This window comes from Arvicanthis niloticus, chromosome 8 (genome assembly GCF_011762505.2).
Source record: "Arvicanthis niloticus isolate mArvNil1 chromosome 8, mArvNil1.pat.X, whole genome shotgun sequence".
Classification (NCBI taxonomy): Eukaryota; Metazoa; Chordata; class Mammalia; order Rodentia; family Muridae; genus Arvicanthis; species Arvicanthis niloticus.
In genome coordinates, this window is record NC_047665.1 from 27,152,724 (window position 1) to 27,170,605 (window position 17,882).

General features: G+C 44.7%; 1 protein-coding gene across 1 annotated transcript in view; it reads left to right on the top strand.

Moving 5' to 3' along the window:
* The window catches only part of Lyrm4 (LYR motif containing 4), a 120,831-nt gene that overhangs the window by 92,065 nt on the left and 10,884 nt on the right, over positions 1-17,882 (top strand). The window lies entirely within an intron of this gene.

Below are 17,882 nucleotides of genomic sequence, written 5' to 3' on the forward strand. Positions count from 1 at the left end.
TTTTTTCTGTCTGTGACTTGATGGTTTTAGTTAACATAATGTTCTCCAGTCCCACAAATGTTGCCATGGGCTACAGAATAGCATTTTTTATGGATTAATGGTGCCCTGTCATGTATATACAACTGGCCAACAAGTATATGAAAAATACTCAGCATGAGAAGCCATGAGAAAAATGCAAATGGAAACCACAGTGAGTTTCTACCCGATTCACAATTAGAGTGGTTATCACCAAAGAGACAAACAAATGCTGAAGCAGGTGCAGAGAAAGAACTCTCGAGCACTGCCTGTAGAAATGTGAGTAGGACAGCCTATAGAAAGAATATGGAGGTTCCTCCAACAGCTAGAAACCATTCCGTCAGTAGGTACAGACCCAGAGTCAGTGGAATCAGCGCCTTAAAGAGACACCTGTACTCACATGTTCATAGGAGCCAGCAGAGCCAGCCAAGGTGCCCTCAGTACATGAATGGTCCGGTGTTTGAACGAGAAATATCTTCCATAGGTTCTGGATTAGGACATGGTGGTGTTATATAACTTTTAGGAAGTGCAGCCCTGCTGGAATATATCACTGGGAGTGAGCAACTTTGGGGCATATAGTCTCCCCATCCCGCTCACTCATTTCTTCTTCTCTTTCTTTTTTCTGTGCAGTTAAAATGTGAATCAGTCAGGTCCCCACTCTGGCCAGCTGCTGCCATGCAATCTTCACCATTGTGGACCCCCACCCCCAGACCTGAAGCAAAAATAAACTCTAGGTTGCTTTGGGTCATGGTATTTCATCACAGCAACAGAAAAATAACTAATAAAAAGAATATGTAGATATACATATAACACAGATATTAATAGTTATTTCCTCTTGTTAAATGTTAAAAAGACAGTAATGTTCACAATTCAAGTGCCTAATTTAAGTGACTGGACTGTAGCAGACATTCAGCATTGAAGTTGTTCTTTTGAGAACCTTCTTTTGACTGCTCATACGACTTACCACTCTAAAGTCCTAGCATGATTGTTGAGAGCAGAACATGTAGATCTAAAGGAAGGATGCTTCCAGCTTCCCTCTGACCCTTCTAGCACTTGCTCCTGTGTGTCATCCCAGAATCTCCTTTCTCTTAATCTGAACTGTTGTTGACTTATGTTTGTTTTGATTTTGTTTTTCTTATTTCATCTGCATCTTAAAGCCTCTGGTTCATCTAGCATGGGATTGCTTTCTATCACATGTTGGTATACTCTCTGAAGTAGAGTGAGGAACACAGTGGGTTCCTTATATAGTATACAGTCATTACCATATACTATGTAAGGGGTTTGTGACAGTTTAGAAATTATATATTTTATAATCATTCATTCTGATAACTCAATACTAAATTAGTAAAATAGTTTAACATTCATTTTTATATAATAATGTATTAACTGATATTGATAAGGAGTAAGAAAGATGACTTTTGAAATCATGATTCTGTATGAAAAAATCCCTAAAGGGCTGTCTATGGTATGGTTTTGTTTTTATGAACAGAGTAGACAAACCAGAAATCAAAAGGATTAGTCATTGACAAGTGATGAGAACATTCAGAAGTCTGAGGAGTCATGTATAAGTCAGCATTTTAAATAATACAACTAAACTCCTGAGTCAGGCTACTTTATATAAATGATGAAAAGGGTTTATTTTTCATGGTTCTGGAAATAAACAGCATGGACCAGGCTCTGACAAAACACTACCCCACCAGGATCTCATCATGAGGAAGTCCATGTATAGTCACAGGAGCTTCACCCAGTCATATCCAGACACATCCAAGGCCCTGAACAGTGCTGATAATTAGATTAGGTTTCCAGCCTTTTGCAACTATGAAGAACTTGAGATTAAATTCTTTGATCTATCTGAGGAAACAAGTTAAACTGCAGTATGAGGCCGCAGAACAAGTGTAGTGAGTCTGTCAGAGGTAAGGAAAATGTTCCAAGTTTAATTATAGTAAGATATGCACAACTGTAATTTTTCTCAACATCATTGCTTTCGGTGAAGAGTCCTTTAGAAAGAGAAATGGACAGTTGGTGCAGGTCCCCACAGGTCTTCAGAGACTTAGCTGTACATTAGGAGAGGTGGCAAGGGACTGTGTCAGTCACCCCTAGCCAACACCAGTGCTACTGCAGAGGAAGGAGTCTCTTCAGTGGAGCTACTCATCGAATGCCACCTTCCAGCCACTGACACAATGTAAACAGAAACTTCTACAAAACTGGAGTTACCTCCTGCATCCTGAGGCTTCAGTGTTCTGTGATATGCCCAGCGACTGACAAGGACAGTATTGTCATCAGCTGTGCTTCAGACAGAGCCCATACTCTTCTCCATGATAGTATCTGATTCCTACTCCTTCCCAAGTTCAGCCCCATTCCAGAAGGCAGCAGGAGACTTTGGACAAGTCATCTAGAAGGATATGTAATAGAATTACCATATGATCCCATCTCTATTTTTTATAGATACCCCAGAGAATTGAAGCAGTGTTCATAGCAACATCATTCTCAACTATCCATCAGCAGGTGATAGATTGTTAAAGCACAATGGTTTAGGTAAAATTACAGTTGTGAGTGGGGAACAGTGGTCTAGGAACACAATGAAATGTCTGCCTTAAGAGGGAAAGAATGCTGACACAAGCTACCAGAGGAGTGAACCTGAAAAAGACCTTGCCAAGTGAAATACACCAGTCACAAGGAACACATACTATGTGAGTACACTTATACCCGAGGCTTCTAGGCTAGTCAAACTCAGAACCAAGAGTAGAATGGTGGCCACTGGGAACTAGAAGAGAGTGGGAGATTAGTGTTGAAAGGACGTAACTTCAGATAGTAAGGGTGAGATGCTCTAGAACGCTTGTACTAATAACAGCCCTAGTCACAGTCCTGCTACTGTAATAAAATGGGCCCTGACATATGCAACTTAAGGGAGAGTTAGCTTTGCCTTACAGTTTCAGGGGGATGTAGTCCATCATCCCAGGGACAGCAGGAGGCTCAGTGGTCACATTGCATCTGCACTTAGTGAGCAGAGAGTGAACAGGAAATGCCTGCCCTGCCCCAAGAGATGCACTTCATCCCTTTAGGCTGCCTAAAGGTTCCACAACCCTCCCAAACAGAGCTACCATCTGGGGACCAGTGAACCTCACTACACCACTATGTGGAGCTCTTAGTCCCCTAGAACTATAGTTATGCACATATACATCTTACCACAAACAGACATACCCAAAACATAGTATTAGGTTTATTTCAAATTCTAAGGATAAAAAAAAAAAAAATGCTTTTAAGTGGATTCAGCCAGAAAACTTAAAAGGAGACTCTTGTCTTTGAAGGAGACAGGGCCTGAGGCATACAGGGTAATCCCCACCTAGGGAGCTAATTCCATTACCACATAAATCTTTCCTGCAGGGAATCTACAGTGCCCAGGGAACACTGAAGGAGGTGAGGGTTTCCTCTTTGTTACTTCCCAATGGCTGAGAGTTTAGTTTGGGGGGGGTTGTTTGTTTGTTTAGATTTATTTATTTTATGTATATGAGTACACTGTAGCTGTCTTCAGACACACCAGACAAGGGCATCAGATCCCATTACAGATGTTTGTGAGCTACCATGTTGTTGTGGGGAATTGAACTCAGGACCTCTGGAAGAGCAGTCAGTGCTTTTAACTGCTGAGACATTTCTCTGGTCCTGAGAATTTGTTTCTTTAACTTTCTCTTCCTGAAAATAAATTAAGTATATGCACAAGGTAATAATCTAATAAGCCATGTTACCCATCAGCATTTTGACAGTTGCATGAACAGGGCCACTTTTTTTTTTAACCTGTGTTTCTGCCCACAGTCTCCCATGTTATTTTAAGAAAGATTTTATCATTGTGTTGAAAATTATTTTAGTGTTATTCTGAAAATAATATTCTTCTAAAGCATAACTTCAGGACTATCACTGCATTAATAAATTAGTAATATGTAAATGTTTACATTTCCTTGTACCACAAATATAATTTTTCAAAATGTGTATTTGAACTAGGATTTAAAAAAAAAATAGGCCTCAGGCTGGAGAGATGGCGCAAAGGTTAAGAGCACTGGCTGCTCTGCTCATCCAGAGGTCCTGAGTTCAATTCCCAGCAACCATGTGGTGGTTCACAACCATCTGTAATGAGATACAATGCCCTTTTCTGGTGTGTCTGAAGACAGCTATAGTATACTCATATACATAAAATAAATCTTTTTAAAAGGGGTTGTCTCAAATGTCTTTAAAAAGAAATCTGCAGGTTCTACTTACATATTTTCCTCTCCTTTTCTTTATAATTAGTTTGATGAAATAGTCAGCTTTAGTGTCCAGATTGCCAACTTAGTCATTTTTTGTTTTTTGAGCTTTTTTTGTTGTTACTCAGATTGTATTAAAATTGACAGTTGATCTTAAACAACCTGAGTCTGAGTCTTAGCCTGACAGTAAAGTAACCTGGGAAGATTTTGCCAACCTGATGAGTGGAAAATAGCTTGTTTCCTGAATAAATTCTCTGTGGAACTGCTGTCTTACCAGCAGGCACACTCGGAAAAAGATTAAAACAGGTGTTCAAACAAAATTTTGTGTGTAAATGTGCAGAGCAGTACTATTTACAATGGCCTAAAGATGGAACCAACCCAGGTGACCACGCCATGATCTCAGAGTCATGAACAGCTGATGCATACCAAAAACCAAGTGAGCGTGACACATGGGTGACTTCATTCATATAGAATGTCAAGAGAGACAGAAAGTAGGTTATTGGCTATGTGTGTTATAAAATATCATGCAACAGTGGCGGGACTAAGGGGGTACCTGACGGGCCCATGCCTAGGTGTCCCCCTGAGAAATCACACCATGCGACAGACCTGGTATAAGGGATTTTTTTTTTTTTTTTGAGAAGGAATGGGAATGATGACCTGGAGAAGGGGTAGAAGCAGACAGAGCCATGAGGGCAGAGAAAGTGGAGATAGAGGAGCAGAAAGGTCAGAAAGAGAATGAGAGGGAAAGAGAGAATGAGAGGCTTTCACCAGGAACGTGTAGGAACAGAGAGAGAGGGTGGCTAAGAATAGGAAAGGAGAGAGTGACAGATTGAAAAGGGAGACGGGGAGACAGAGAAGTGGGGCTGAGGTGGCGAGTAGTCAGTCCTCTTAGAACTGCCAGGCCACCTGCATCTGGTGTTGGTGCAGGTGATGACCTAATCTATTGCTAAGCCCCTGGAAGGAGTCTAACAGAATTATCTGTAAGCCAAAAACATGTATTTTTAGAAAACCTGATGGGTAAACAACACTCCAGATCAAATGAGTTCTAGTCTCTTGTGTGACCCCAGTATCCACGCAGTCTGAAGTCCTTTGAAGTCCTTCTGGCATGGGATGGAAGGCATGGGATCACAGATGGAAAGGATGGATGAGGAGTTGTGTTTTCATTCCTCTGTTCAGTGTTGTGGATGAAAGCAGGGACATTGCAAATAGTAGGCAAGGACTGACCGCTGAGACACACCTCCAGACCCAGGACTCCTTCTGAGCCTTCATAGCACATGGTAGTGCTGGGCAGTATGTAAACACATGTCAGCCTGTCTGCTTCTTCTAGAGGATTCCCAGGTTTCTCTCCTCAGCTCCTACCGGACAATGAAGACTATCTGAAATCTCCTGTCCAACATGTTCTCTTTCCTATTCTTTCTTTAAAAAAAAAAAATTCAGAAAGCGTGAGGTAAAAGTAATCAGTCATCATTCCCTCCCATGATTGGCTTTTAGAATGACAATTTTCTTTTAAGTTTTCCTGATGAATCCACTCAGAAACTTTTCTACCTTTAGAATTTTCAACAAATGTAATAGTATTTTTGTGAGTGTTTGTGCATGGTAAGTTACAGATAAGTGAAATGGGAACTTCCTCAGAAGAGTGAAGGGAAGCCAATCAATAAGGGTGACGCTCTCCCACACAGTGCTTCATGCCCAGGTGGAGTTTGTGTGGCATGTGAACAGAGGGTTCTGAAGATGTGTTCTTGGAATGGCCCTGGAGATGAAGAAGGGGATGGAGCATCGTCTCCAAATTCTCGTTTTTGTGACTGTCAGCTAATGCACAGCGGACCATGAGATCTTCAGACATCATCTCTGCCCCTGTAAAGGCAGAAATGAAGGGTGGTCGTTTTTTATTAGCTGTCAGTCAGCTGGCAGCCTTGTCTCTTTGACTTTCCTCGAGGGGAGTATGTGCAGCTACTGTCAAACCTGACAGCTTCATTTAGCCTTTAGTGATTGGTGTGTTAGAGACAGAGTTCATGTCTACCAGGCCACTGTGTGCCCTGATTCTGCAAGTCCATGGCAGCCCCAGTTTGAGGCAGTGTGTGGGTGATGTGAGATGATGGTGTACTGTGTCCGAGAGGCAGGTCTGTGCATGCTGACAGATGCCGTAAACCACTCCTCTGCGTACAGTGAGGAAGAAGCCTGCATTTGGGTTCTACTTAAGTTTTGTTGTTCCTAGAGGACAACTAGTTATCTTACTGAGAATCAGCAGCTTCCAGATGCTGCTTCCCATTATATCCCCAGACTCTTCTAATGGAGGGCTGATGGGTGATCACAAAGAAAAAAATGTAAATGTGTAAATGTCACTTTGCATACTGCACTGTAGTTCTACAAGTGTGTACCACCAGGAAAACTGAACCAAGGCAAGGAGCACATAGGCCCTCGATGACTGTATATGTCACCTTCCCATTTCAAAGACAAAATCAGGGTCAATGTGGTGAATTGCACAGTAATACAATGTGTAATTTGCCATCTTAAAAAAAAAAAAAAAAAAAAAAAAAAAAAAAAAAAAACCTTCCTAAAAGTTAAAAAAGATAACATTTCTATACCTTCCAATGGAAGTAAAATAAAAGGTATACGTTCAAGCCAGCCGTGGAATCTTAAATTACCTAGCAACAATAATAAAATTAACAAAAAAAATCAGGCAGGTTTAGTTCTAGGGTTCTGTTGTCTTCAACTCAGTGTGTCTAAAACAAGTCTTGGAAACTGTGAATCTTACACTCACAGGGCATCTCAATTTGGAGCATCCATGTTTCAAGTGTGCAGTGGCCCCCATGCTGCACAGGACCACAGTCCAGATGGCATTGGAGCAGCAACCGCAAGCTCATTTAGGATTGTTTACAGCTTTACAGAGACTCACCATGCCACAAATATACCGATTTGAAGTATGTTCCTGTTTTTAGGGCAGTCTGTGTATGGCAACCAACAAAATCACTTTTAAAACATTTTTCAGGATACCATACAGGAACCTCACAGCCATTCAGTCTCTCCTTATTCTCTCCTCTTCTCTCTCCATCCCCAAACAAATGATCTGTGTCTGGTTTTTACAGATTGAATGTTCTAGCATTTTCAGATGAACAGAGTCAAACAATGTGCGACTTCTATGTCTGGCTTCTTTCACTTAACATACTGTTATCCAGGTCATCCATGTAGTTTATGTCCAAGCTCAGTCCTTTTCTTATTAAGTAATGATCCATCTGGGCATACCGCCTTCTCTGCCACCTTTCCTGCCATTGGTTCATCTTTTCCTCACTGAATATGCATCTGGGTTCTTTCTGCTCATTTGTGGCTGTGAACTGTACTGCTGTGAACATCATCGGACACCTTTTTCATATAACCATATGTGTCCATTTCTTTGATGTGTAATTGCACAAAATCATTCCTACACTGTTCTACATACATTTCCTTAGGCTTTATCTTTCTGTAGTTCGAATTTCTTGAATGTGTGAGTATTTATAGCAGCTGCATTGTGATCTCTTCATCATCTTGAAGTCATAGCTTCTAGTCACTGAGTTTGGGCATCATAATTACTTGCAGTGATGGCCCTCCTTTGTCCAGGACGGTTCCTGAGGACCTAAGATGTAAAGGGCTTCTTCTACCACTTTCTTCCAATGGAGAGGAAAGCTTGTGTTCTTGAAGCTCTGGAGGAGCCAGTTTTGCCTTAGCACAATTTAGGATGTGTCTAACAGAAATAACAACTATAAATCCTGGATATTAAAAGCACTCAGGACTTAAATTTAAGTGTTTTAAATTCCGCAGCTTCCTATATTAGGGTTCCAAAGCTAAGTGATGGGAACATGTCACTCAATAGAAGCAACTGAGCACAGCAAAGGCAAAAGGTGACATCGCTACAAATTACCATGGAATAGGGTCTTGTCACACTGGCAGGCATTGTCAGGGTTAGATCCAGGGTCAGGGTTTTCTTTCTGTTGCTGCTGAGTGCAGTGACAATCTATGCTGTGTGAACCAAAACACATCAGAAATTGAACAATGTCTATACCAGATTGTATTTGAGATTGACCGGTCAAAAGCCCTTTTGTCACTGAGCTCATATGCGAAGACCAGGAGTACTCTTCCAGACCCAGGGCTTGTTGGTTCATAAGTGTCATGAAAGTGCTGTATCCATGAGAACGGCTTGGGGGAGCAGCATAGAGAGGGAACCCTCCCTTGCCATATTCCCCATGATGGCACCCAGTACACCTTCTGCCTTCCTACCCTACCAGGCTCTACCTGGGATCTTGGACAAGTTCTCTTCTTGAAATTCTTTCCAGTGTTCATCAGAAAGGGACTGAGTACTATGCTAAGCACTGGAACAGATCAGATCGTGGCCCCTTGGTGAGCTGTCTGTGAAGCTGGCAGTTGAGGGGTGTGGAAGTTAGTCAGTGTTGGGCTATATTGGTGTGGACTTATTCTTTCACAGGTTTCAATCCCTGGTTGGCTAGCTCCCTTGCTTTTGGGTCACATCTCACTTCAGACCACATAGGCTGGAGAAAGACTTTTCACCTCATGGCAGCCAGAAAACAAAGAAAGAGGGAAAAAGGAAGAAGTCCCAATATCTGTTTCATGGCCATACTCCCAGTAACCTAACTTTCTTCTAGACCCTGCCCCCTAAGGTTCCAGAACCTTTCAGCGGCACCTCACATCAATGATCATGCCTTTGTTATGAGGGCCTTGGGTACTAAGATTCCAACCGTAACAAGTGTGTCTCCACCACCCATGCTGCAGCAGACCATACCCATCCTTTACTTAAAGCCTTGACAAGACCGAGTTGGAGTGAGATGAGTAAACTGTTGAGCCACTGCAGGATGTGTGCATCCTATCGTGGCCTGGACTGTCTCTGTGGGTGGACCAACAGCTTAAGATATGTTGAAGCAGAGCAAGCCTTCTGTGTGTGCACCAGCCACATATGAAGAATCATGAACACCAACATACTGACCAAGTATGACTTCCCTAGTATCCCAGGGCCATTAAGACATGTGGCTAAAAAAGCCCCCGGCTGCACAGAGCTGAACCTCTCATTGGAGACAATTACATAAACTACATAAAGCAAATGCCAGCAAGTGTGCTGAGACAAACAGTGCAAAGACCAAGGTTGCTACAGGCACTCAGGCACCTCACACTGCACTGTGGGGAGTAAGCCAGAGGTACTAGGGAAGGCTCCCCCCACAGAGGCTAGCAGTGTGTTCCTGATTATATTGTGCTGATGTCCTTGAAGCCATGCTTCCCACCTAGAGGAAGCAGGATGTTGGTTCCTTTGCTATGGCTGTGACCAAATACCGTGACTAAAATCAGCTTAAGGCAGAAAAGTTAGTTTACTTGGGCTTACAGCTCCAGAGAGGTGGGGTCCATAGCAGCAGGAGAGGCAGTAGGATAGAAGGCTGGCGGACGGATCATAGACAGTCGTGTCCACACGCAGGAAGTAAGCCAAGGCTGTAAACCCTCAAAGCCAGTGACATACTTTCTCTACCAAGACCCCACCTCCTAAAGTTCCTAAACCTTCCCAAACAGTACCACCAGCTGGGGACCGAGTGCTCAAGCAGGTGAGCCTACAGGGCAGATTTCTCAGTCAAATCACCACACCTGGGTCAAGAAGGGAAGAAAGCAAAGAGGCGAAGACACACAGGATGAGGAAAGTCTTTTTTCTCACCCTGAATCCCAGGCTGACCTGGAGACCCCTAGAGAGTGCAGATTGACCTCAGAGCTGGGACCCATCTGCCCCTGCCCCTGCCCCTGCCCCTGCCCCTGCCCCTGCCCCTGCCCCTGCCCCTGCCCCTGCCCCTGCCCCTGCCCCTGCCCCTGCCCCTGCCCCTGCCCCTGCCCCTGCCCCTGCCCCTGCCCCTGCCCCTGCCCCTGCCCCTGCCCCTGCCCCTGCCCCTGCCCCTGCCCCTGCCCCTGCCCCTGCCCCTGCCCCTGCCCCTGCCCCTGCCATGTTGGGATTACAAGCCAAGTTACCACACCAAGCAGCTTAGTCAGTCATGTTTACCTTAGGCTGAGACTCAAGCTACTGAGATACAGTGTTTGCTGTGTGGTGATAGAATTCTCACTGTCAACACGAAACAAAGCTTTCACTTCAAAGAAAAAAGTGGTTTATTCTGGAGCCAGATATGAGTGATCATTGCCCAGGAATGTGACAGTTCACTTTGCCCCAAATAAGATCTTTTATAGTTAAGAGCAAAGGAAAGTCAAAAGTCAAGACACTTTGTAAACACATTGTTGAAAACGTCAGGTAAGCAGGTTGCAAGAGAGTGGGGAAATCTCTGTTGTAGGTTTCAAGTGTTGATAACATGCTTGGCTTTTGGGTTAATGGTTACTAATTATCTCTTAATACCTCCCAAAAGGTTTCACATGATAGTCACAAGGATGATAGATCAGGCAAGTGTGGCAATGAACAGATGTTAATGGGACTAAAGACAGCCCAAGATAATTTGGCTCTGGATTTGCAACATTCCAACTCTCCTCAGTCAGAGAATTCTGATCAGTCATTCTTGCAGACTCTAACAAGGCTTTTTTTTTTTTTTTTTTTCACAGACTTCAGTTCACATCAGTTAGTGGACTGGGTTAACTCAGTGTTAAGGCACCCCATGTCATGCTGAACGCCCTAGGTTCTATCCCCGATTAGGAACATCAGACAGCATAAGTCTACATATGAAGCTAATGACTGCCTGGCCATTTAAAACTATCACAGGATTCATATGCAGAGCTAAAGCTAGTTTATGGTGAAGGATTGTGGTTCTTTGTTTTAATTTTTTTACACAGACTTTTTAATCTATATCATATTCATGGGATTAATGAAGATTTTGTATGTAAATTAAAATTATTAATTTAGAAATAAGCTTCAAGTCAAAGTGCTAAGTTTTAACTCTATGAAGTTTGATGATAAATAAATTTACCTTTAGACCCTTGATCGCTGTACCTGTAGAGATAGTGGCAGTGGCCTTGGTAATGGTGGTAAGGGACTTAGTCACTGTGCTATTGCAGAGAGACACCATAACCAAGGCAACCCTTATGAAAGAAAGCACTTGCCTTGGGGCTGGCTTACAGTCTCAGAGCCTGAGTCCATTAGCATCTGGCAGGTAGCATGGTGGCACACAGGGCATGGGGCAGTAGCTCAGAGCTACATCCTAGACCACGGGCAGAGAGAGAGAGACACTGCACCTGGCAAGGGCTTCTGAAACCTCAAAGCCTGTCCTCCAGTGACAAGGCCACACCTCCTCCAGCCAGGCCACACCTCCTCCAGTGACAAGGCCACACCTCCTCCAGCCAGGCCACACCTCCTCCAGTGACAAGGCCACACCTCCTCCAGCCAGGCCACACCTCCTCCAGTGACAAGGCCACATCTCCTCCAGCCAGGCCACACCTCCTCCAGTGACAAGGCCACACCTCCTCCAGCCAGGCCACACCTCCTAATTCATGGAATCCTTTCAAATGGTCCCATTCCCTGATGACTAACACTCAAGTATATGAGCCTATGGGACAATCATTCCTATTCAAACCACGACAGTGACGAAGGTGATAGTGGTGATGGTGGTAATGGGATATCCGGGTAGATGTGTCTCAGGGATGTAGGATGCCAGCAAATGTCACCCTTAGACAGTGGTGTCAGGAGCAGAAGGTAGACTCTATTACGGAGGTAGTTTTGTTTGTTTGTTTTTGTTTTGTTTTGTTTTTTGAGACAGGATTTCTCTGTTACCCTGGCTGTCCTGGAACTCACTTTGTAGACCAGGCTGGCCTCGAACTCAAAGATCTTCCTGTCTTTGCCTCCCAGGTGCTGGGGATTAAAGGTCTGTGCTACCACACCCGGCTATTAAGGAGAACTTTCTTAAAAGATTTGTGTTAAGCACACTGTAGCTGTCTTCGGGAGCATGTGCCACCATGCTACCTGCCAGATGCTAATGGACTCAGGCTTTGAGACTGTAAGCAGCCCCAAGGCAAGTGCTTTCTTTCATAGGGGTTACCTTGGTCATAGTTGGAGTCCTCACGGCAATAGACTTGTAACTAAGAGCATCAGATCCCATTACAGATGATTGTGAGCCACCATGTGGTTGTTGGGAATTGAACTCAGGACCTCTGGAAGAGCATTCAGCACTCTTAACTGCTGAGCCATCTCTCCAGTCCCCTATTAAGGAGAATTTTTTAAAGTGTGAGAATTTGAAGAAAATGAGGGAAAGGCCTAAGGTGTTTTTGTTTTTTATTGTATGTATATGTATATGTATGTTGCCTATATTTATGTTTGTGAATCATGTGCATGCCTGGCACCTATTAGATCCCCTGGGAATGGAGTATAGACAGTTATGTGCCACCATGTGGGTTCTGGGAATCGAATCTGGGTTCCCTAAAAAAAAGCAGCCAGTACATATAACCACCAAGCCATCTCTCTAGCCCCAGGCCTAAGATTTTAAAGGTTCAACAGAGAAAGCAAAGCTCTTGTGAAAGGGGCTCCAAGAGGCTGACCACTGAGAGGTCTTACATAAAGACTTAATTGAGAATTATGAATGAGATATTGCTAAGATAATTCTATTAGTTCTAACAGTATTATTAGAAGTCCCCATGCTCTGTGCATGTTAACCCTGGCCAAAACAAGATGATCATGCTCAGTTCATGTCCTGCCTGCCCAGTTAGGAGTGGCTGAAGCCCACCTGCCCTCATCTCTGAAGCCCCATTTTATCTGTTGATCTTGACTGTTTGCAGCTGTCTTCCTGGCTATACTCTTTGTTCTCACATTTGTATGGTGGCTTGTACTTCATGATGGCGGATCACTGACTTATCACAGCTGTCAAGATGTAACTACAACTGTTCCTAGTTACCTCATGTTTAACTCTTGATTCCTTTGGGCAACTTGGATCTCCTAAAATGGATGGAGGCTTTTAGAAACTGCCTTTCCTTACAGTTTAGCCTCTACTGATTAGCTGCTTTAGAAGCATGTCTTAGTTATAGTCTTACTGCTGTGAACAGACACCATGAACAAGGCACTTCTCATAAGGACAACATTTAATTGGGGATTGGCTTACAGTTTCAGAGGTTCAGTCCACTATCCTCAAGGCAGGAACATGGCAGCATCCAGGCAGGCATGATGCATGAGGAGCTGAGAGATCTATGTCTTCATCTGAAGGTAGCTCATACAAGACTGACTTCCAGGAAGCTAGGACAAAGCCCATGCCCACAGTGACACACCTAATCCAATAGGCCACACCTACTCCAACAGGGCCATACTCTCTAATAGTGCCACTCCCTGGCCTGAGCATATGCAAACCATCACAAAGCAATACCATGTAAACGAGCATGTGCTCCACGGAGGGTCCATGGATCCTAGACAGCCAGCCCACAACACTGGCCTCACTCCTCAGAGCCTAGACAGCCAGCCCACAACACTGGCCTCACTCCTCAGAGCCTCTGTCTCTCTTTTTAGGTTCACTTGACCCACCCTTAAAGTTTTAACTTGATATTCTTTTTAACCCTGATGTGTGTTCTCACTGTAATGTAGGAGCAGCTCCTCTTCTTCCCTGCTGCCTCTCATGAACTCTGGCTTCAGTACAGAAGGGATGTAAGCCAGGACCACTTGTCCAGCCAAGGCTGGCCAGGGTCATGTCATCAGCCTGAGCTGCTCTGGGCAGTGAAAAGCAGAAAGGACCAGTGTCCCCAGCCATTGCAGAGTACTGGTGAAGAGCAGCCACTGTGGGTTTGTGGCTCAAGACCTAGCTCATTCTCTCTGCTGGCTGATAAAGCCTATGATTAACATTATTTTTAAAAAAAAATGTATAAATGCAAAAAGGAAAAGGGGGCATGGGATAGGGGTTTCCTAAGGGGGGTGGGGGGAATGGGGATAGGGGATGCCATCTGAAGTGTAAATAAAATATCTAATAAAAAAAAAAGTAGTATTCATCCAATGCTTGTCTTGGGAGCCCTGACTCATACTGTGAGCACAGAAGTGGGCGGAGGATGCTCGGATGCAGATGTTGACACCTCTGCTTGGGGCCCAAGGAGGCCTTCAGATATTGATGCTTCTCTTACTTGGTGTCAGGGTTCTATTGCTATGAAAATTACCATGACTTCAACAACTCTTAATAAAGAAAGCATTTAACTGCGGCTTGCTTGCAAAGATTTAGAGGTTAAACCTTCACAGGTTCAGTCCGTTAACAGCATGGTGGGAAACAGGGCAACATGGGAAAATATGGTGCTGGAGGAGGTGAGAGTTCTACATCAAAATCTACAAGCAGAAGGAGAGAGACTTTGGGCCTGGCTTGAGCTTTTAAAAACCCCAAAGCCCACTCCCAGTAAAACACTTCCTCCAATAAGGCCATTCCTCATAATCCACTCATTCCATCAAGTGGCCCCACTCTGTAATGACCAAGCGTTCAAATATAAGCCTATGGGGCCACTCCTGTTCAAACCACCCCACTTGGTATCCGATTGGAAGGGAAGCTCAGTAACAGCCTTGGGGGACCTTGATAAGAGTGTTGTTTCCTCCAAGGTCCACAGTGAATTTCCCATACACTAAGTTAGCTTCAGGACTTCCCTTGAGAGAAGAGCTGAGGGGTGCCACAGAGCTACTATCAATCAGTAGGCTGACCCAAGGAAGCAAAAGCCCTGGCTTGACGAGGGCCACTGGCATTTCAGGATCCACTTTTGCCCTCTCTTCCTGCCCCATCCATAGTAGCTTCCTACAGTAAACTAAGGGCCATGGGCCTCTTGCTTCCCTTGAAAAGAGGGAAGCCTGAGCAATGTGACCAGCAGCCTGTCCCCACAGTCTAGACCCCTTCACAATAGTAGCCCAGACTCCTCCTGAGCTGTATCCCTATGGGTGATGTACAAGGCATTGAGGCCTTTGAGGCCTGGCCATGGTCATTCTGAATGAAAGATGGCCAGGCTGGAAAGCAGAGTAGGGGCATTAACAAATCACTATAAGCATGGGGCATCTGGGAGGAATGAGACAGTAACATTGACGAATGTGAGGGCCAGGCATCTGAAAGAGGTGTGGCCATAGGGAGCAGCTGTTTATTTAGGGATGGTATAGCTTGACATTTTCACAAGTCTGGTATAGATAGCTTTGTCCTATCCCCTAGCCAAGAGTCTTCTTTACCCAGACATTTCAAGAAAGGCAAGAATCTTGCACATGAACTCAAATGTCTCCTTGACCCTGTGATCTGAGAGTTCTGGAGGAACATTCAGGAAGTAGCTCTTTGATGCCTGTGTTAACAGAGTGTGTTCTGCCCCTGCCCATGTTGCTGCTGATGTCCTGGTTCCCTGCACTCCCCTGTCAGCTCTTTCTGAATGTTTCTAGCACAACTCCATTGAGCTGGAATAAAATCTCACACAGGACTGGGGGCCCCTCTGAGGGCCTGCCAGGCAGTCTGGATTACAGTGATATTTTTCTCTCAGTGACTGTTGTATGCTCTACAACCTGACAGGTAGAGGGAGAGATATGGGGAGTGCAGTTAGTCAGAGTGACCCGGGATTGTGATGTCATTCTTGCCAATGCTAAAGCACTGGAAAGTAATTACTGCTAACCACATACCTATAGTCCTTGGGTGTCACTCACAGCTCCCTGTGGGCCTGTGAGCAAGGGGCCACAAGGTAGCCACTGCAAACCTGTGGGCCCCAAGAACAAGGGAACCTCTCCAGGTGGCCATCAGGAGAACAGCTGTAGGAACCTGCCCACTGACACGCCGGTCCTTTGTTTCCATTGTTTCTCAGCCTCTCTAGCATGTGCTTCATTGACGTCAGAAATGAGGGCACAGGAAGGGGACCTGCTGCCAGCTGTCAGCATCCTGTTAGGAATAGTTTGGGATAGAATGCACCCAGAGAAACTTCCAGAAAGTACTGGATGTACAAAATGATTGATCACAACCAGAAAAGAGGACACTCACTGTGAATCATGGGGAACTTTTTCATCAAACTTCCCAAGGCAGCTTTTGAAAGGGGCCAGTAAATGAGGGCATTGCATAGCCTGAATCTGAAAATGAGCGTGACCCTGACTCCTACTCAGTCTTTTAGCACTTGATCTTCTGTGAGGCTTTTACCTTGGCTTGGGTTCTTCTGTGTTCAGAACTGAGGAAACCATGACTCTCAGTAATGACCCCTCAATTCTGGAAGCCCACAAAGTCCAAAACCTAGAGAATCATATAAAGCAGTGCAAGATGACAGAACTGTTCCCTGTCCGTCCAGGCAAGGTGCTGGGCAGTTACCAACCGGTGACAGTGACAAACTGAAAGAAGCTAAACACAGGTAGGCTGGAGCATCTGCAGCTGTCTGAGCAGCGCCTCTGAGCTTGCCCTCTCATTCACCCTAATGATAGTGGTCCTGAGGGAGTAAATACTAGGGCAGCCTAGTGCTCCACTGTTCATCAGAGATGCTCCCCAGAGCAGGGACCAGACAGATAGTCAGGAGGATAGACAGAAATTTTTTTGCAACCTACTTTTAATAAGGGTTCAATCTCTCCTCTAGCCCACCACCCAGCAGAAGTAGTAAAAGAGAAAAGTTACTAGGCTATGGGCAGAATGGACCTGTTCAGCCGTAGTTCTTTGGGGGAGATCTTGATCTTCTTGGGCAGCAGTTCAGTCCCATAGCAAACACCAAATATGATTCAGCAGCTGCACACTAGTCCTCTAAGCAGGCAGACACCACACACTAACTGGCAGCTACAGTCCAGTCCATTCAGCAAGCCAACATCAGGCACCAACCAGCAATTGTAATTCAATTCTGAAGAAACAGACAGGCTCTCTAACTTGCCTGAGGCAAGGCTGCAGCAGCAAGCTGCTGTAGGATCCTCACGAAGAGTGTTTCTCAGTGTTGGAGTTATCACAAGTTAAGCTCAACAACACTATGTAAGGCGAACAATACATATGTGTTTTTATCGAAGAATATGGAGGCGGAGCAAGCCAAACCTAGGCTCAGTGCTCGTCTCCCACCGTCTGTGAGATCATATTTATATTCCTTTATCAAGCGTCCTTTCACATGTCTGCTGTATCACAACATCCTGTCACCTGTGTCTGCTTCAGGAACACAGTTTGCTTTAGCAAGACATCCTTTCACCCGTGTGCTCCAGCAAAACCTCAATTGATAAAACTAACTTTCCAAAGAACTAGAAGTTTCCACCTCACAGGAGTTTGCTCATTCTGGATGGGGAGCGTTTGCACAGCCTTGCCACTAACTGGATTGGGACAGGGCCTAGTGCTGAGGTGCTGGTGACCTCGGTGTTGAGTTCAAGGGCTGATGTCTACCAAGCTTGGGTCTCACCCTTAGTACAGGACCATGACCTCCAGTGGAACATTGTCTCTGGCAGTGCGCCCAGACTCTGCTGTCACCATGCCTGGCAAAGCACCAAGTTGTACTCTGACGTGATGTTATGGTCTCGGGTTTTGCTCAGTTCCAAGAATGGCCAGGTGCCTGAGTTGGATCTGCTGTTCAGATACTTTCATTTCACAGAGCCAGTTATGCAATGCTCCACGAAGCTCTGAGGGACTCCAGCTGGGCATGTTTGTGTCTTTGTCTTACCTGTTCTACCCCAGCCCAGCAGAGGTGGAAAAATATGCTAGAACAAGTGCCTGTCTCCTGCTCTTTGTTTTGCTTTTCTTTTTTTATAGAAATGTGCTGTTTTAT